Here is a 21,234-nt window from a genome sequence, read left to right on the forward strand (position 1 = left end):
GTGATCCACCCGCCTCGGCCTCCCAAAGTGCTGGGATTATAGGCATGAGCCACCGCACCCGTCCAGAAATTTTTAATTACAAAAGATTTCCTCAAATTGGAATGGATCATCAGCAAACCTCCGATCAAAAACTGCATTTTTCAACTCTTCTTACCTTTTGTTTTAAACTTTTCATAATTAAGGGATATGAAAACAATACCAAACATTGAAACAGGATCCTGACTCTGATTAACTTGCCATGTGTGATCTTGAGTAAATAAATTTTCCATCTAACCCCGGCATCATTTAAACAGGCTAAATAAATCCGTACTACCCGCCCTACCTACCTCCTAGGGAAAAAGTGAGTTTATGTTGAAACCAAAGATCTATTAAATCCCCCAAAGAGAACCTTCTGTAAAAATATGTCAGGGCTGAATACAACAGCAGAAGAAAATATGTGACCTTCCAAATTCCTAAGCTAGTAAACCAAATCACATGCAGTAACTCCTGCAGCTCAACACATTAGTAGATAGCAAGAAAATGAGGAACAGTGTCTTTGTTAACTAGGCACTAGAAAACGAATAAACCTTCAGAGAACAGGGTAGGTATGTTCTTTCTCAAGGGCAAAATACTTATTCCTTAAAACTCAGACAAACTTTAAAGATGGCAGAATGAAAAGACTAATAGTAACTCTGTGAAGGAATAAGGAACAGGAAAGAATGACAGCAATACTAACATTTTGGTGAAATCTTTCAGAGAAAGAAAAGTGAATTTAAAGAGGAAAGAGACAAAAATATTCTGGTGTCCACCCCTCCCCACAAAACATCAGGAAATAAAGATTGAGTTCAATTCCCTCCTTTCCACCCTTAAGAACTGCCTAAAGGGCACATGGGCTGAGGTCCTTTTCTTTTTGGGAAATGGGTTTTGTAACCACTGACAAATCAAATTAGGCCTGATGCCAGGAGTCAGAGTCCAACCATAATATTCTTTAAAGGATGGCATGCAATTGTCTTGTAAATCTCCTGGACAGTCACAGATCAGGAGCTGGCAAGGATGACGACATACTTCTGATGGAATGTGTCGTATCTTAACCTTGAAGTTACAGATCTGCTCAGGAGCAGCAGTAAGAAATGAGAAATGCACTCAGACATCGGAGGGGACATAATTCTCTTTTAGACAGTGCGACCCAGAGTATTAGGGTCAAATGAAACACAAAGCCAGTCAAACAATTTAAGGGCTAGAGCCTGGACCAGATAAAGCATCAAGACTGGTGGTTCACACTGAGCTTAGGGGGAGGGAGCTTTCTAGCATGAGAAATGAGACACGGTTGGCAGGATGATGGAGTGATTAAGGTAGAATCCCAATACGATGACAGAGGAAAAGAAGATGAGCCTCTGAACACAACCTTATCCTTGTGGAAATCTCCAAGGGAAAGGGTGAGCAGCTTCTCAAATTTCTAGAGTCTTTCAGGAATAATTGCTCTCAGCCTTCTCTCTTAAATATAGATAGGAACTATCTGGTAAAGCTACCCAGTAACTATAGATAAATTACAGCACCTAAAGCCCATAGAGATGAGAAAAGAGGCTGGGTGCGGTGGCTCACGCCTGTAATCCCAGCACTTTGGGAGGCTGAGGCAGGCAGATCTCCTGAGGTCAGGAGTTCCAGACCAACCTGGCCAACATGGTGAAACCCTGTCTCTACTAAAAATACAAAAATTAGCCAGGCATTGTGGCAGGCACCTGTAATCCCAGCTACTCGGGAAGTTGAGGCAGGAGAATCGCTTGAACCCAGAAGGTGGAGGTTGCAGTGAGCCAAGATTGAGCCATTGCACTCCAGCCTGGGCAACAAGGGCGAAACTTCGTCTCAAAAACAAAAAAAAAATCAGCACCCAGTAATTACAGAGAGGGCATCACAAGCAAGCTAAGGCAACCCAGAAAAACAAGAGGTAGGCCGGGCACAGTGGCTCCTGCCTATAATCCCAGCACTGTGGGAGGCGGAGGCAGGTGGATCATGAGGTCAAGAGTTCAAGACCAGCCTGGTCAATATGGTGAAACCCCGTCTGTACTAAAGACACACAAAAATTAGTCAGGCGTGGTGTAATCCCAGCTACACAGGAGGCTGAGGCAGTTATGCACCTGTAATCCCAGCTACTCACAAGGCTGAGGCAGGAGAATCACTTAAACTGGGAGACGGAGGTTGCAGTGAGCTGAGATGGCACCACTGCACTCCAGCCTGGACAACAGGGCAAGACTCCATCTCAAAAAAAAAAAAAAAAAAAAAGGCTGGGCACAGTGTCTCACGCTTGTAATCCCAACACTTTGGGAGGCCGAGGCGGGTGAATCATGAGGTCAGGAGATCAAAACCATCCTGGCTAACACGGCGAAACCCCGTCTCTACTAAAAATACAAAAAATTAGCCGGGTGTGATGGCAGGAACCTGTAGTCCCAGCTACTCCAGAGGCTGAGGCAAGAGAATGGCATGAACCTACGAGGTGGAGCTTGCAGTGAGCCGAGATCGCACCACTGTACTCCAGCCTGGGCGAGAGTACAAGACTTCGTCTCAATTAAAAAAAAAAAAAAAAAAAGGCCGGGCGCAGTGGCTCAAGCCTGTAATCCCAGCACTTTGGGAGGCCGAGACGGGCGGATCACGAGGTCAGGAGATTGAGACCATCCTGGCTAACCTACTGAAACCCCGTCTCTACTAAAAAATACAAAAAACTACCCGGGCGAGGTGGCGGGCGCCTGTAGTCCCAGCTACTCGGGAGGCTGAGGCAGGAGAATGGCGTAAACCCGGGAGTTGGAGCTTGCAGTGAGCTGAGATCCGGCCACTGCACTCCAGCCCAGCCGACAGAGCAAGACTCCGTCTCAAACAAAAAAAAAAAAAAAAAAAGAAGGTAATGGTTAGCCCTTGGCATTGACCATTTAATCCTGGAACACCCTACACAGGGTCCCTGGTATCTGTCTGCTTTGTCCAGTTCAGGCTCTACTCTCATCCCTCCAGTCATTTCTTTTTTGAGACAGGGTCTTATTCTGTTGTTCAGGCTGTACTGCAGTGACGCGGACAGTTAATTGCAGCCTCAAACTCCTGGGCTCAAGCAATCCTCTCACCTCAGCCTCCTGAGTAGCTGAGACCACAGGGGCATACCACCATGCCTGGCTACATCTTTTTATTTTTTTGGTGAGATGCAGTCTCACTGTGTTGCCCAAGCTGGTCTCAAACTCCTGGGCTGAAGCAATCCTCTTGCCTTACCCCTACAAAGCAGTCACTACTTCTCAATACCAATTCCGGTGGCTTTTCTTACATCTTGTTATAGCCATTTAATTTTAATCACCACTTATGAGCAAAAGTACACATAATTCTAGATCTTTCACTAAGCTTTCTTTTTATTAAGAATGAGGCCGGGCATGGTGGCTCAAGCCTGTAATCCCAGCACTTTGGGAGGCCGAGACGGGCGGATCACGAGGTCAGGAGATCGAGACCATCCTGGCTAACACGGTGAAACCCCGTCTCTACTAAAAATACAAAAACTAGCTGGGCGAGGTGGCGGGCGCCTGTAGTCTCAGCTACTCCGGAGGCTGAGGCAGGAGAATGGCGTAAACCCGGGAGGCGGAGCTTGCAGTGAGCTGAGATCAGGCCACTGCACTCCAGTCCGGGCGACAGAGCAAGACTCCGCCTCAAAAAAAAAAAAACAAAAAAAAAAGCAAGAATGAAAGCGCAGTGGTTCACGCCTGTAATCCCAGCACTTTGGGAGGCCAAAACGGGTGGATCACCTGAGGTCGGGAGTTTGAGACCAGGCTGGCCAACATGGCAGAACCCCGTCTCTACTAAAAATACAAAAATTAGCCAGGTGTGGTGGCAGGTGCCTGTAATCCCAGCTACTGGGGAGGCTGAGGTAGGAGAATCGCTTGAACCTGGGAGGTGGAGTTTCTGTGAGCCAAGATCACGCCATTGCACTCTAGCCTGGGAGACAAGAGTAAAACTCCGTCTCAAAAAAAAAAAAAGAAAGAAAGAAAAAGAAAGCCAATTGGTAAGCTACCTCGCTGAACTACCCACTGAATTATTTAAAGATGGTAATCAAACCAAATGTCAAGATGCATAATCAATGTGCTCTCCATTTTAGAGTTTCAACATAAATTCTATAAGCCCCCTAACAAGGCAAAATCCTTTAAGAAGTAAGCCAGGGTTAAAGAGCAGAGGAGAGTACATATGCAAAGCTCTCTATCACATGGATTAATTAAATATGCCATTGATGAGTGGTTGCAGTTGGCCCAGACTTGTGAAATTCCCACTTTTCCTTAAGGTCCTTAGGGAGACAGTGACTTAGGTGAAGATTAAATTGTCAGCTACAGCAGTCTTCAAGGCATCCTCTATATAGCCTTATTGCAGCAAATAAAACAGATGAAAACAAACCAAACTTACAGAAACATTTTAATCTGCTCTATGTTCCTTGCTCTTTATGGAGCTTGAAGTACTGATGGTCTTAGGTATGTAACACAAACAGCATAAAACTAAAATATCCTCTATAAAGATGTTTTCTTGCAGTGGATTTATGATTTCTAAAGTATTAGCATGTGGCATTTTAACAAAAACATAGCATAGAGATTCACATTACAGCTTTCCTGGCTGTCTCAGATTTTGTTAAATGGGCTGATAACTATCACTCCACCTCCACCAAAAGCCCATGAGCACCCAATTCAAGAGGAGTTAAAAGCTTTTTAAATGTCTGTTTAAGAGACTAGATTAGGAAAGAGTTGAAGAGAAAGATTAACTATGGTGGTTAACACCCCCATCATTAACAAGCCACATACAGACAACACAAACTTTATTAACAGAAGACAGCATGGAGGGAAGAAATGTTCTCCCATTGGCTAGCACAGCTCTAGTTCATGATCTTTTAAAAATCAGGCCAAGAGGCTGGGCACAACGGCTCATGGCTGTAATCTCAGCGCTTTTGGAGGCTGAGGCAGGCAGATCACTTGACGTCAGGAGTTCAAGACCAGCGTGGCCAACATGGTGAAACACCATCTCTACTAAAAATACAAAAATTAGCCAGGTAAGGCAGTGCACACCTATAATCCCAGCTACTCAGGAGGCTTAGGCAGAAGAAGCACTTGAACCAGGGAGGCAGAGGCTGCAGTGAGTGGAGATGGTGCCAGTGTACTCCAGCCTGGGCAACAGAGGCAGACATTTGTCTCAAAAAAAAAAAAAAAAAAATCAGGCGAAAACTCCTGCTACAGTGAGCATGGGAGTAAAGAGCCTTTTGTTCTTTTAGATTAAAAACAGCCGGGCGTGGTGGCTCACCCTATAATCCCAGCACTTTGGGAGGCCGATCACCTGAGGTTAAGAGTTTGAGACCAGCCTGGCCAACATGGCAAAACCACATCTCTACTAAAAATACAAAAATTAGCCAGGCATGGTGGTGGGCACCTGTAATCCTAGCTACTTGGGAGGCTGAGGCAGGAGAATTGCTGGAACCTGGGAAGCAGAGGTTGCAGTGAGCTGAGATCCTGTCACTGCACTCCAGCCTGGGCGACAGAGCCAGACTTCACCTCAAAAAACAAAAACAAACAAACAAAAAAAACGTATACTTGGCTGGGCGCGGTGGCTCACGCCTGTAATCCCAGCACTTTGGGAGGCCGAGGCAGACCAATCATGAGGTCAGGAGATCAAGACCATCCTGACTAACACAGTGAAACCCTGTCTCTACTAAAAATACAAAAAAATTAACCGGGCATGGTGGCGGGCGCCTATAGTCCCGGCTATTTGGGAGGCTGAGGCAGGAGAATGGCATGAACCCGGGAGGCAGAGCTTGCAGTGAGCCAAGATCGCGCCACTGCACTCCAGCCTGGGCGACAGAGCCAGATTCTGTCTCAAAAAAAACAAAAACAAAAACATATACTTGGCTGGGTGCCATGGCTTACATCTATAATCCCAACAATTTGGGAGGTTGAGGCAGGAGGACAGCTTGGGCCCAGAGTTCAAGACCAGCATGAGCAAACATAGGGAGACCTCCCCAATATGTAAAATAATAATTGTATACATACACATTCTAAATGGCGATAAAGGCTGCCCTGTAAGTTCCATTTGGTTGTATGTCCCCCCAGCTCTGATTACCAACATATTATAAATGAATATGGGTTACAAGACTCAATTTTCAGAATTGCTTGAAGGTATCAGTCTGGTAAACTGATGTATTTAGTAGTAACACAAAAATTCTTGCTTGATATCTCATCATTTTATACTGGATTTTCTTTTTTTTCACCCTCATTAAAATCTACTGAATTTCCTCTCTCAACTACCAGTTTTCAGAAACACGCATTCTATTTTATAGAATAAGATGTTACCCTATTAAAAAAAAGTATCAGTTTTCTTTAAATTTAGTTAGGGTACACCTAAACCCACCACTGGGCAAGAGGTTAAATATCCAATTGTTTCAAGATTTATGAGAAAGCAGAATTTGGCACCACCATGGGAAAATGCCTTCCAGATGGTGTTTTCCAACAACTCTATCCTTGGAAATGTACTAAACTCATCTCAAGGCACTACACTCTCAGGTGGGTGTTAATCTCACATCCACTCCTCTCAAGTGTAATGAAACATGAATTTGGAGACCTCGTCACCTTTCACAAAGAACCTGGCAATACCATCATAAATAAATCTTGAGGAAAATGGGTAAGAGCAACATTTGAGTAGATTATCATGAATCTTAGATTTATACATACCACTTTGGCAGATCATGTTCACAAAATATGGAAGGATTAAAAGAAAACTGAAAATGCTCATTCCCAAATAACATTATGGTGATAAAGCATTTTCCAAATATTAGTCATAAAATTAAGACTCAGTCCTTACCATGGCATTATCTAGCTTGCAGATTTTAGATCTCAAGAGCTTAAGGGTTACAAAGGCTTCTTCAGGTCATTTCAACAAATCATCCACCTCGCCCGGCTAGTTTTTCTGTATTTTTTGGTAGAGAAAGAGTTTCACCGTGTTAGCCAGGATGGTCTCAATCTCCTGGCCTAGTGATCCGCCCATCTCGGCCTCCCAAAGTGCTGGGATTACAGGCTTGAGCCACCGGGCCCGGCCCAAATCATCCATTTTAACAAAGAGCCTATGTTAAGTCAGGCAATTTTTTTTTTTTTTTTTTTTTTGAGACGGAGTCTAGTTCTGTCGCCCAGGCTTGAGTGCAGTGGCACGATCTCGGCTCACTGCAAGCTCCATGTCCCGGGTTCATGCCATTCTCCTGCCTCAGCCTCCCGAGTAGCTGGGATTACAGGTGCCTGCCACCACGCCTGGCTAATTTTTTGTATTTTTAGTAGAGACGGGGTTTCACAGTGTTAACCAGGATGGTCTCGATCTCCTGACCTCATGACCCACCCACCTCGGCCTCCCAAAGTTCTGGGATTACAGGTGTGAGCCACAGCGTCCAGCTGACAATTTGTTTTCTTAGCATCAGTTTAAAGAAGACATTTGGCTGGGCATGGTGGCTCACACCTATAATCCCAGCACTTTGGGAGGCGGGTGGATCACTTGAAGCCAGGAGTTCGAGAACAGCCTGGCCAACATGGCGAAACCCCATCTCTACTAAAAATACAAAAATTAGTCAGGCGTGGTGGTGGGCACCTGTAATCCCAGCTACTCAGGAGGCTGAGGCAGGAGAATCGCTTGAACCCGGGAGACGGAGGTTACAGTGAACTGAGATTGCACCATTGCAATCCAGCCTGGGCGACAGAGCTAGACTTCATCTCAAACAAACAAACAACAAAAAAAATACAAGGGTATCCTTGGCTGTTCCTGGGCCATGTATTATGATCCTGACCAATTTCTCTCTGTGGGAATTTAAAAGCTGTAAAAAAAAAAAAAATACATAATGGGTGATGACAGGAGAAACAAACCCACACCAGAAGTTATCGAACCTTGCAGGTCTTTGCAAGTATCTCTATTGACATTTAAGTTGAGTTACTATGCCACAATATCATAAAAGTATGCTCTACACTTCAGCTATATTGATAGTTAAATGCAAAGAAAGGCATCAGATAAATGGCTAAAGGGATGGGTAATCTCAGACCACCCAGCTCTTCAATTGAGTGTTTTGGTGTGTTACATTAAGATTTTTCTGACTCCCTTTTTGTCCAGTTTCCAACTACATTCCCAATTCAAATCCTATGCTAAAAACATGATTAATATAGTAATTCTGATCCTTGTTCTAAAATTGGTTGATTATGGGATATTTATTGAGGGCCTAAAAAGTGTCAAGCATTGCATGAGCACAGAGTCTATTCCAGTTTTCAATTTTAAGGCGAGGATTTTTGAAGTTCCTCCTTGGTCAAGTTACCACCTCCTCCAAAGGTTGTTATAGAAAAGGTAAAAGGTGGCCAGGCTTGGTGGCTCAAGCCTGTAATCCAAGCACTTTAGGAGGCTGAGATGGGTGGATCACGAGGTCAGGAGCTCAAGACTATCCTGGCTAACACGGTGAAACCCCGTCTCTACTATAAAAATACAAAAAACTAGCCAGGCGTGGTGGTGGGTGCCTGTAGTCCCAGCTACTCAGGAGGCTGAGGCAGGAGAATGGCATAAACCCAGGAGGCGGAGCTTGCAGTGAGCTGAGATCCGGCCACTGCACTTCAGCCTGGGTGACAGACCAAGACTCCGACTCAAAAAAAAAAAAAAAGAAAAGGTAAAAGGTAACTTGTCAATAGTGGAAAGATCAGGACAGGAGTAAGTACATGTGGGTCTTAACCCAACTAGATCACTAAAAGGTCAAGTTGGATAATTTCATTAACTCTCATGGGTGTTAGTTATTAGCCCTACTTAAACATCTGTTGTGGGAAAAACAAGAAAATACTCTGAAAAATATAAAGCAAATAGAAGTTAAATGTCTGACAGTAGATGAAGTTAAAAATAACTGTTTTGGGCCAGGTGTGGTGGCTCACGCCTGTAATCCCAGCACTTTGGGAGGCTGAGGTGGGCGTGTCACGAGGTCGGGAAAAACAGACCATCCTGGTTAGTGAAAGTCTGTCTCTTGGTGGCACATGCCTGTAGTCCCAGCTACTCAGGAGGCTAAGGCAGGAGAATTGCTTGAACCCCCCAGGAGGCGGAAGTTGCAGTGAGTCGAGATTGCACCACTGCACTCCAGCCTGGGTGACAGAGCGAGGCTCCGTCTCAAAATAAATAAATATATATTTTGATAAGCATTCCTGCTTCTGTTTTCTGGAAGAGTTTGTATAAAATTGGTATTTCTTCCTAAAAAGTTTGGTAAAATTCTTCAGTGAAGCCATCTGGGCTCAGAGTTTTCTTTTTCTTTTGAGACAGAGTCTTGCTCTGTGGTCTAGGCTGGAATGCAGTGGTGCAATCTCAGCTCACTGCACCCTCCGCCTCCGGGGTTCAAGCGATTCTCCTGCCTCAGCCTCCCAAGTAGCTGAGACTCAGGAGCACACCACCATGCCTGGCTAATTTTTGTATTTTTAGTAGAGACGGGGCTTCACCATACTAGCCAGGCTGGTCTTGAACTCCTGACCTCGTGATCCACCTGCCTCAGCCTCCCAAAGTTCTGGGATTACAGGCACGAGCCATTGCGCTTGGCCTGTGCCTGACATTTTCTTTGTGGGATGATTTCTATCTACAAATTCCTTTTCCTTAACAGAGATAGGGCCAGTAAGGTTCGGACGTTTTCTTGTTTTCTCCCGTAGAGAGGTCTCATTATGTTTCATAGGCTGGTCTTGACCTCTTGGCCTCCCAAAATGTTGAGATTACATGTGTAAACCTCCATGCCCACCCAAGGTTCTGTATTTAAGTGAGTTTTGGTAGTCTGTCTTCAAGGAAGTTTCTAACCTCAACTAAGACACTGAATGTATTCATATCGTTTTTTTTTTTTTTTTTTTTGAGACAGAGTCTCGCTCTGGAGTGCGGTGGCCGGATCTCAGCTCACTGCAAGCTCTGCCTCCCGGGTTTACACCATTCTCCTGCCTCAGCCTCCAGAGTAGCCGGGACTACAGGCGCCGGCCACCTCGCCCGGCTAGTTTTTTTTTTGTATTTTTTTTAGTAGAGACGGGGTTTCACCGTGTTAGCCACGATGGTCTCAATCTCCTGATCTCCTGATCCGCCCATCTCTGCCTCCCAAAGTGCTGGGATTACAGGCTTGAGCCACCGCGCCCGGCCCATATCGTTTTTCAAAATATTCCCTTATTACTTTTATCTGTAGGATCAGTAGCAATATTCCTTATTTCCTAATATTGGCAATTAGTATCTCTTTTCCTGATTTATCAATTTTATTCATCTTTTCAAAGACCTTTCCATTTTACTGATATTCTCTATTGTTTTATATCCCAATAATTGCTGCTTTTATCATTACTGTTTTCTTGTTTACTTTGGATTTAATTTGTTCTTTTTCTAGGTTCATAGAGCCAAAACTGTCAGTGACCTGCTTTTGTTGTTAAAGTATTTAATGCTATCAATTTCCCTTTAAGCACTGTCTTAACTGCATCCCACAAGTTTTTGTTGTTTTGTTTTTGAGATAGGGTCTCTGTCACCCAGCCTCAAGTGCAGTGGCAGGATCACAGCTCAATGCAGCCTTTATCTACCAAGCTCCACTAAGCTTCCCACCTCAGCCTTCCAAGTAGCTGGGACTACTGGCAAGCCACCACTCCTGGATACTTTTTTGTTTTTTCTAGAGACTAGGTCTCACTATGTTGCCCAGGCAGGTCACGAACTCCTGGGCTCGAGTGATCCTCTCGCCTCAGCTTCTCAAAGTGTTGGGTTTACAGGAATCAGTCACAGCACCCAGCCTCATCCTAAAAGTTCTCATATATCGTCTTTTCATTTTCATTCAGTTCCAAGTATATTTTAGTTTTCTTTGCAATTTCCTCTTTGTAGATGGGTTACTTTGAAGTGTGTTGTGTACTTTCACAATATTTAGGGATTTTTCTTGATATATTTGTTACTGATTTTTTATTTAATTGCACTATGATCAGGAAAGAAACATACCTTGGCCAGGCACAGTGGCTCATGCCTGTAATCCCAGCACTTTGGGAAGCTGAGATGAGAGGATCACTTGAGCCCAGGAGTCTGACACCAATCTGGGCAACATAACAAGACCCTGTCTCTACCAAAAAAAAAAAAGGGTCGGGGGGCTAAGCATGGTGGCACATGCCAGTGGTCCTAGCTTTTCTGAAGGCTGAGGCAGGAGGATCAAGGATCACTTGAACCCAGGAGTTTCAGGCTGAAGTGAGTTATGATTGTGCCACTCAACTCCAGCTTGGGTGACAGAACAAGACCCTGTTTAAATTTTTTAAAAAACCTTTATGATTGAATCCTTTTGAATTTGAGACTTATTGACCCAGAAAATAAACTGTAAATGTTCCATGCGCACTTGAAAAGCACATGTATTCTGTTGTTGCTTGTACTATCCTATAAATGTCAATTATATCAGGTTATTGGCAGTGTTGTTCAAGTCTTCTGTCTCCTTACTGATTTTGTCTGTTTTATCAGTTACTGAGAGGCACTGAAATTTCCAAATATAATTGCAGATGTCTGTTATTTCCTTTTTTTTTTTTTTTTTAATTTGAGACGGAGTCTTGCTCTGTCACCCAGGCTGGAATGCAGTGGTGCAACCTCAGCTCACTGCAACCTCCGCCTCCCAGGTTCAAGCGATTCTCCTGCCTCAACCTCCCAAGTAGTTGGGATTGATTACAAGTGCACACCACTATGCCCAGATAATTTTTGTATTTTTAGTAGACAGAGTTACGCCATGTTGGCCAGGATGCTCTGGAACTCCTGACCTCAGGTAGTCCACCAACCTCAGCCTCCCAAAGTGCTGGGATTATAGGCGTGAGTCACTGTGCCTGGCTTGTTACTTCATTTCTGTTTTCCTTTGTGTATGTTGAAGCTTTATTAATAGCTTTTTGGACATTTAGAATTGTTATATCCACTTGATGGATTTATTCATTTATTACATAACCTGGTGTTTGTTATTTGCCCTATTTCATAAGTCTATCATGGAAAAATAATAAGAAAATACTTTGGAAAATATATAGGAAACAGAAGGAAAAATGTTTAATAATCAAGGAAGTTAAAAAAATTTTAATGAATTTTCTTTATTATCTGTAAGTCTTATCTATGCTTATCTCTATTCATATAAATTAGGTTTGCTATGTTTTATCAGATCTTAGGCATAATTTATTGTTGTGAAATACTGAACAAATTAGCAGTATATTACCCTCCACAACTCCCAGTGAGGTGAGGTGCACAGATTTAGGCATGAGAAACCAGGCACAGAGAGTTCAAGGATTTGCCTTAAAAACAAAACTTAAGATTTCCCAGCCTGTTAGTTGACCTCTTTAGTACAGAGCATTTTATTCCGACATAATTATATTTTATTCTGACATAATTATGCCCTCTGGCTCAGATATGAACTTGCTTTATTCTAAGAAACATAGATTACTATCAGAAAAATACTTGAATCCAATTTGGTTCCTCCTCTCCACAGAGGAAATAAATAATGAGTGTGTTATAAAACCTGATCTTCAAACAGTCCTTTCAAGTACAACATCTCAAGCTCAGGGCTTTATCTAGTGTCCTTCCTAGTAATGAAACAGGATGGAACAGGCATTCAGTGAGTCTGAAGAATAAGACTGCAAGTGAAAATTTTTACTCTATGACCTAGTTTCAGGTAGAAAAAAATTTGTCAGTGTTTAATTTTGATGAACTACTACTACTGGAAAGAAAATCCAGGCTACACAGTCTATAGCCTCACTAGAAATATAGTGAAAATGTCCCAGCTAGTCTATTACATCCCTTGTAGAAAACCTTTTCTTTAGAAAGGTTTAAGCACACAGCTAACAAATACAGGTTATCCAGTGTTAATACCCCAAGGAGTTAACATTCAGCCAACAGCTCAGTCTTCCATCCTTCAAGTCCTAGGCAAGAACAGGACTACACTGACACAAAACGTTGTAATTTGTAATGTTTTGATTCACATTGAAAATTACTGACTTAAGGCCTGGTGCGGTGGCTCATGCCTATAATCCCAACACTTTGGGAGGCCGAGGCGGGCGGATCACAACGTCAGGAGATCGAGACCATCCTGGCGAACACAGTGAAACCCCGTTTCTACTAAAAATACAAAAAAAAAATTAGCTGGGGGCAGTGGCGGACGCCTGTAGTTCCAGCTACTCGGGAGGCTGAGGCAGGAGAATGGCATGAGCCCAGGAGGCGGAGGTTGCAGTGAGCTGAGATCGCGCCACTGCACTCCAGCCTGGGCGACAGAGCAAGACTCCATCTCAAAAAAAAAAAAATTATTGACTTAAAAAGCAAACTCCAAGATGACTTAGGAGACACTTCTTAAAGTCTGAGGTCTAGAAGGCTTGTTAACGATCACTTATCCAACTCCTTCCCTATAAGATGAAGAAACTAAGGACTAAAGAGGGCAGATGGCTCACCCATGGTTACACCATTAGATAATGGCAGAGGTAGGACAAGAACCCAGGTTTCTGAGCCTTTTTTCACTTGCCTTTCTTTCTTTAAAAATAACCTTTTCTTTTCTGAATTAGGTCAAATCTATTTGGGTAGAGGTTAGGGAACCAGTGTGTAGTGGTCTGAATGATGGCCCTCCCCCAACAGAGATTCATATCTTAATCCCTTGAACCTGTAAATGTCACTTTATATAGCAAAAGATGTGATTAAAAGATGAATCTGGCCAGGCGTGGTGACTCATGCCTGTAATCCCAGCACTTTGGGAGGCTGAGGCAGGCGGATCACCTGAGGTCAGGGGTTTGAGACCAGCCTGGCCACAATGGTGAAATCCCATCTCTATTAAAAATACACAAATTGGCTGGGCACCTGTAATCCCAGCTACTCAGGAGGCTGAGGCAGGAGAATAGCTTGAACCTGGGAGGCGGAGGTTGCAGTGAGCCGAGACTGCACCAATACACTCCAAACTGGGCGACAAAGCGAGACTCTGTCTCAAAATAAAATAAACATGAATCTACATTTTTTTTCAGGGACCTGCCACTTTAGGAATAAAATGTATTTTAAATCTGCTCTCTCAGGTTGAATTAAAAGATAGGAGAGGAGAAATTTATCTCTGGTTCATCCAAGTAGTTTCTTATTTGCAATCATACGTATCTTTATAATACAGAGGTAGAGGGAGAGTTCTGATTCAAGTACTCAAGAGAGAAGACAATGTGAAAACAGAGCAGAGAGACATGCCAAGGAATGCTGACCATAATCAGAAGCTTAAAAGAGGCAAAGAACACAGTCTCTCCTACAGCCTCCAAAAGGACCTCAATATCTTGACTGTAGACTTCTGGGCTCCAAAATTGTGAGAAGAATAAACTCCTCTTGTTTTTTTTTTTTTTTTTTTTTTTTTTTTCAGAGTCTTGCTCTGTCGCCCAGGCTGGAGTGCAGTGGCCGGATCTCAGCTCACTGCAAGCTCCGCCTCCCGGGTTCACACCATTCTCCTGCCTCAGTGTCCCGAGTAGCTGGAACTACAGGCGCCCACCACCTCGCCCAGGTAGTTTTTTGTATTTTTAGTAGAGATGGGGTTTCACCGTGTTAGCCAGGATGGTCTTGATCTCCTGACCTCGTGATCTGCCCATCTCGGCCTCCCAAAGTGCTGGGATTACAGGCTTGAGCCACTGCACCCGGCCAACTCCTCTTGTTTTAAGCCACCAAGTCTGTGGTCATTTGTTACAGCAGCCACAGGAAACTAATACACAGGGGGAATAAAATTTTAAAAATCATAAAGTAGACATATATAAAACATTACTGATCCAAAAAGAATTGTGTTTCAGACAACTCAAAGAATGTCTAAAACCTTTAATCCCTCATTTTCAAAGGGTAAATTGAGGCAACTGCAGGATACAATTTGCCCCAAAGAAATTGGCAGATCTGAGAAGAAAAACTCAGAAAGATCTAATATTTACATAGCTGCTAACAAGAACAGTGTAGGTTTTTCTGCAAACATGCTAGTTGGTAGAGCTCCTGGACAGACTAAACATAGGCAGCAGTTGTCACAGTGGGTGTTCTTCCAGCACAAGTGTAAAGCTGTCATCAGAAATGAATATGTGGCTTCGAGTGGCTTACAGAAATCCAACAAATCTGCATCTTGGACTCTGGACAAGCGAACTCTTCTCAGGATGACCTGGACTCCTTCCTATTAGTACAATGATCAGTTAAAATCATTCTCTATAAGCAAGGAAGAAAAATAAAAGTTTATGTCAGGAGAAAAAGATGATTGCCCAGAGTCCAAGTTCACGAATAGCAGATATGTAAACAGCCATACTGAATCAAGTGGTATCTCATGTTGTAATTTATTACTTTTAAAATCAATATCCATAACATAGCTTTAGGCCCAGTTTCATGTAAGGTGAACGGAAATAAAAACAATCTAAGTAAAAGGACAAAATAAAGACTAGAAATGCTTTACCACGACAGTTATTAATTAAATGGGCTATATCAATAAGATACAGAAATCATGCTATGCAGTTAAAGACCTCAATAGAGCTGGGCACAGTGGCTCACGCCTGTAATCCCAACACTTTAGGAGGCTGAGGCAGTTGGATCACGAGGTCAGTAGATCGAGACCATCCTGGCTAACACTGTGAAAACTCGTCTCTACTAAAAATACAAAAAAATTAGCCAGGCATGGTGGCACATGCCTGTAATCCCAGCTACTCGGGAGGCTGAGGCAGGAGGATCGCTTGAACCTGGGAGACAGAGGTTGCAGCGAGCCAACATCACGCCACTGTACTCCAGCCTGGGCAACAGAGACTGTCTCAAAAACAAACAAATCTCAATAGAAGCAAAAAAATACTTGGTCTTCCTCAAAAATCTTTGTACCCTGATACCAAACCTTTCTCTTTTCTAGAGTATTGTTAAAGGCTCTGAGAATCTCCAGAATTTCCCCAGCCATATACAAATCCAGCCGCTTCAAATGTAGGCTCACTCTTCCTTTCCCCAACTATCACCCTGCTTACCTACTACCCAAATTGAAGCTTTCCACTTACTAGTTTTCAGACAGAACAGTGAAAAAATACATTCCCCTTTATAGTAAACACCCCTTTTAGATTTGGTTGCAATGGTTACGTATATCTCTAAGTTGTTCTTTTTTTTTTTTTTTTTGAGACAGTCTCACTCTGTCATCCAGGCTGGAGCGCTGCGGTGCCGAGTCTCGGCTCGCTGCAACCTCCGCCTCCCAGGTTCAGCAATTCTCCTGCCTCAGCCTCCAGAGTAGCTGGGACTACAGGCGCCCGCCACCACGTCTGGCTAATTTTTTGTATTTTTAGTAGAGACGGGGTTTCACCGTGTTAGCCAGGATGGTCTCAATCCCTGACCTCGTGATCCGCCCGCCTCGGCCTCCCAAAGTGCTGGGATTACAGACATGAACCACTGCACCCGGCCGGTATGTCTCTAAGCACAAATGCTGTAACTTTTGTAATTGGAGGCCCAACACGTATCACTCTGGAAGTTAGGATTTCTAACTCTGTGATATTCCCAGAATTTCAATGAAAAATTACCCACTAAAATTTCACCACCAGAGAGAAAAGTTCATCATATCTACTAATTATCACATTAGAGGCTGGGCACAGTGGCTCACGCTTGTAATCTCAGCACTTTGGGAAGCCAAGGCAGGCAGATCACCTAAGGTCAGGACTTCGAGGCCAGCCTGACCAACATGGAGAAACCCTGTCTCTACTAAAAATTAGTAGGGCGTGGTGGCACATGTCTGTAATCCCAGCTACTCAGGAGGATGGGGCAGAAGAATCGCTTGAACCCGGGAGGCGGAGGTTGAGATGAGGCAAGATTGTGCCATTGCACCCCAGACTGGGCAACAAGAGTGAGACTCCATCTCAAAACAAACAAACAAAAAACCCTATCACATTGTGAGAGATTTTGCAATATTTTTATTGTTTTCCCTCTTTAAGCACTGTGAGACTTTACAATAAAACAAGCAATTTTCACTTGCACACCACAGTAAACTAGAAAGTCTCGGCTTGGCTCCTATAATCTTTCAAAGTAAAACACATAAGTAAAAACACCAAGTAACAGGTCACTGCTTAATCTGTTTAGATACTCCTTGACTTATAGGTTGAAAATACGAAAAATTGAAAATTCATTTCCTACACCTAAGGTGTTCCTACTGAACATCATAGCTTAGCCTAGCCTACCCTTAAATGTGTTCAGAATACTTACATTAGCCTACTGTTGGGCAAAATCACCTAACACAAAGCCTATTTTATAAGAAAGTGTTGAATATCTCATGTAATTTGTTGATTACTGTACCGAAAGTGAAAAACAGAATGGTTATGTGGATACGGTTTCTACTGAAAGGAAATTGCTTTCCACACCATTGTAAAAGTGAAAAAAATCTTAAGTCGAAATATCACAAGTAAGGGACCATCTGTACAAGGGGTTGGGGCCGGAGATGGAAGGAACTGACTCAGAAAGTAATCAAAAGTGGCATGATTTGGTGACCTATTGTTCAGATCAGCAGTCTTTTTTCCCCCAAAACTCTGGGTCTATAAACAGCTGCGAAATCAGTTCGGTGGAAATTGACTGCTTTCTTAAGACAATGAAATAGTATACTGCAGACAAGAGTATCAGAGTGCTCTGCACATTTGTTTGTTTAGTGAAATCTGTTTCAATGTGTGTACAGAAGTACTGTAAAATATATTTCTTATTGAGGTCAAAAAAGTTTTGAAACGTGGATCCAAAAGAATCCCAGTAAAGAGGCTAGCTAGAATCAAGTGAAAAAGACAGATGTGAGGCAAAGTCTACCTTCTTCAAAAACATATTTGCCGTTATTTTAGGAAGCCAAACAAGGACAAGATGCAATCAATCGTATGTATAAGTTTTAAGTTGCAAAAAGTGGTAAACATTTCTTTTTTCCTGAGACAAGGTCTCATTCTGTCGCCCAGGCTGGGGTGCAGTGGCACGATCTCAGCTCACTACAACCTCTGCCTCCAGGTTGAAGCGATTCTCCCATCAGGTTCCTGAGTAGCTGGGATTACAGGCGCCCACCACCATGCCTGGCTAATTTTTGTGGGTTTTTTTGTTTTTTTGTTTTGAGACGGAGTCTCGCTCTGTCACCCAGGCTGGAGTGCAGTGGTGCAATTTCTGCTCACTGCAACCTCCGCTTCCCAGGTTCAAGCAATTCTGTCTCCACCTCCCGAGTAGCTGGAATTAGAGGCACCTGCCACCACGCCCGGCTAATTTTTTTGTATTTTCAGTAGAGACGGGGTTTCACGATGTTGGCCAGGCTGGTTTTGAACTCCTGACTTTAAGTGATCCACCCGCCTCGGCCGCCCAAAGGGCTGGGATTACAGAAATGAGCCACTGTGCCCGGCCCAATTTTTGTGTTTTTAGTAGAGGCGGGTTTCACCATGTTGGCCAGGCTGGTTTCAAACTCCTGGCCTCAAGTGATCCGCCCACCTCAGCCTCCCAAAGTGCTGGGATTACAGACGTGAGCCACTGGCACCAGATCAAGTGGTAAAAATTTTAATAAAAATTTCCTTTTATCAAATAGAACAAGGATCAATTCTGTATCTAAGGAGATAAACATCAGGATTTAGCGATCCATTTACCAAATGCCACTCCCTAAACACTTCAAACATCTTCTCTCACTTTTACCCATTTTCCAATTGGTAAAATAATGGATTTTGAAAAAATAATAAACTCTAGCATTTTTATTTTTTAGCAATAGGATCTTGTTGTGCTGCCCAGACGAGTGCAGTAGCTATTCACAGGCATAATCATCTCACACTGCAGCCTCGACCTCCTGAGCTCAAGCCTCCTGCCTCAGCTTCCAGAGTAGCTAGGACTACAGGAACACAAAACTGTGCCCTGCATGCTCCAGAATTTTAGAAGAATGATTTTCAACCGAGGGAGATTTTATCCCCGATCCCTACCTCCCCGGACATTTGGCAATGTCTGTTAACAATCTGATTGTCACAAATGGGGATGTGGCGAGAGGTGCGATGTTACTGGCATATAGTCAGTAGAAGCCAGGGATTTTGCTAAATATTTTACTATGCACAGGACACCCCGAATACCCTTAACAAAGAATTATCTGCCTCAAAATATCAATAGTGCTAACGCTGAGAAATCTTGCTGTAGGTTAAGACTGTATTCCTTTCAAACCTAAATATATCCAGGACAGATACCCTTAACCAGTACCACTTAGTTCTCAGAAGCTCAGCAGCCCTATTACTAGCATACCTACAAATAGGCGTAAAGCCAGGTATAAATTATAGGTTTGTCCTTTTGCTAGTGCCAGAGAACATGGAAATTTTTCCTCTATTCATAAACTGCTATTAAAATCGTTTGTCTTTGGTATAAAGTCGGAAAGGTCTCTAGTCATAAGTGTACTTCATAGGTAGTTGATTTTCAGTATTTAAGTATTTTCCCTTGATCCTGAATTATTGAATAAAGCAGTAAGACTCTGATACAGCCAATGTTATCAAAATTTATTTATTTCTCCAAAAGATCCTGGAATAAGCAGAGTGGGCATTATCAAAAGGAGATAGACTGCATGTAAAACACACTTCGAAGGAAATCTAATTAAAAGGCAAGGAATAATCCAGGTGATGAATGAGTCTTCTGTCCCCAGAACCCTAAATATTACCCTCTTTAAGCGTTTTTTAATCCAAAGTCAGATATCCTCAAATGAACAGCAAAAAGAGGGTTTTAGGATATCTTTAATGGTGTAAAGAAAAGAAATGTGTGAGAGGGAAAGTTCTCGGGAGAAAGAGACTAAAATAAAAGCACTGGGCACATGGATTATATAAATCAGAAAAGGGGTGGTAAGTATGTGATTATGATTAGAAACACAAAACAACTGACTTCATTTTTTATTTAATTTTAATCACAAATCATTAATCTTGCAACGTTTTAAACATTAAAGAACCAGCCTGCCTCGATCCTACTGTATCCCTAGGATTGACACACTTTGGTGTGTAGCTTTCCAAAACTTTTCTATGGACCTACAAACATATTGTCCGTGGAAATATGCACTATCAGGATATAGAGATTTCTCCTATTCGTTCTAACATTTTAACAGTCTTCCTAAAGAAGCGACTTCTGAAAGTATTATAAAAAACAAACAAACAAAAACCTCCTCTGTTCCCCAAACCTCAAGTGGGGAGGCGGGGGAAAAATGCTCAAGTCGAGGAATACAGGAGGAAACTTAGGCTTTCAGGGAGGTGTATGGGACTGAGGCCTAAAGGCTTCGTTAGAAAAGTCATTGTGGATAAAACATTCATCCTCACACGCCATTACAGGCACCGACTCCCCTTCCTCACAACCCCAAATCGAAGACCTCTCTCTTTTGGAGAGCCGATTGGACGACTGGTCCCAGCGCTTTCCTTAGGCTGTCCGTCTACTGGCTCCAGATTCGTTCCATCCGTTTAACCGCCCGATCCCGCATTCCCCATTGGAGTCAAACCGCTGCCTCCTGGAGAAGCCCAACCTACCGCGCGCTTCCTGCTCACTGGCTCAGTGAGACGCTGCTCAGAAGGGGAAAACCCATCTCCCACATTCCGATGGCACAAGGGCCGATCAGTCGGCAGCTCAAGGCACACCCAATTGGCCTATACACAAGCCAGTCAAAGTCTTCGGCTGCACAGCTCCAAAGAACCTACAGGGATTAAAACATCCCGCCCCCTGTTCTTCTATTGGTTGCCCGATCCACCGCTGCCCCTTGACTATCCCCCACCCCGCGGTCCATTCATTTCACACAATAACGGGCCCAAATGGAGTCAGTTCAAGACCTACTATGGGTAGATAAGACTGTCTGCCACTTACCCGGGATTGAGAGTGATCACTCACGCTAACGTCTGCCCTGTTCCTGTTTGGTGAGGCCGCACCACCAGCCACCACCGCCGCCGCCTTCTGCGCAACGCCAACCGCCCGCCAAAACGGATCCTTCCCTGCGCCTGCGCAACCAATCCTGGGACCGGACCTTTTTTCTCCGCCCACTGCGCATGCGCAAAGCTAGGACCAACTCCCGCCAACACGCAGGCGCCGTAGGTTCACTGCCTAGTCCTGCCCGCCATTTCACGTGTTCCCAGAGGCAGGTGGAACTTCTTAATGCGCCTGCGCAAAATTCGCCATTTTGCTACACGTGCGGTCAACAAGCGTTCTTTGCAAAAAAACTGCGACCTCCTGGCTAACTGCTTGTCTAATACATAGTGTTAATCATGCTTTGCCAAGCGACTTGACTGTAACGCGTGGAAGATTAAAAAGGCGTTAAACACCCCA

The 21,234-nt window shown here is 43.6% G+C and overlaps 1 protein-coding gene across 1 annotated transcript in view; it reads right to left on the reverse strand.

Moving 5' to 3' along the window:
• Positions 1–20,917, reverse strand: part of CBX5 (chromobox 5) — a 45,411-nt gene extending 24,494 nt beyond the window's left edge. The window contains exon 1 of the mRNA XM_023210898.1: positions 20,779–20,917. The gene's annotated coding sequence lies outside the window, so the exon portion shown is untranslated. The remainder of the gene's footprint in view (positions 1–20,778) is intronic.
• Positions 20,918–21,234: the final 317 nt, after the last annotated feature.

Source organism: Piliocolobus tephrosceles, chromosome 10 (genome assembly GCF_002776525.5).
Source record: "Piliocolobus tephrosceles isolate RC106 chromosome 10, ASM277652v3, whole genome shotgun sequence".
Lineage (NCBI taxonomy): Eukaryota > Metazoa > Chordata > Mammalia > Primates > Cercopithecidae > Piliocolobus > Piliocolobus tephrosceles.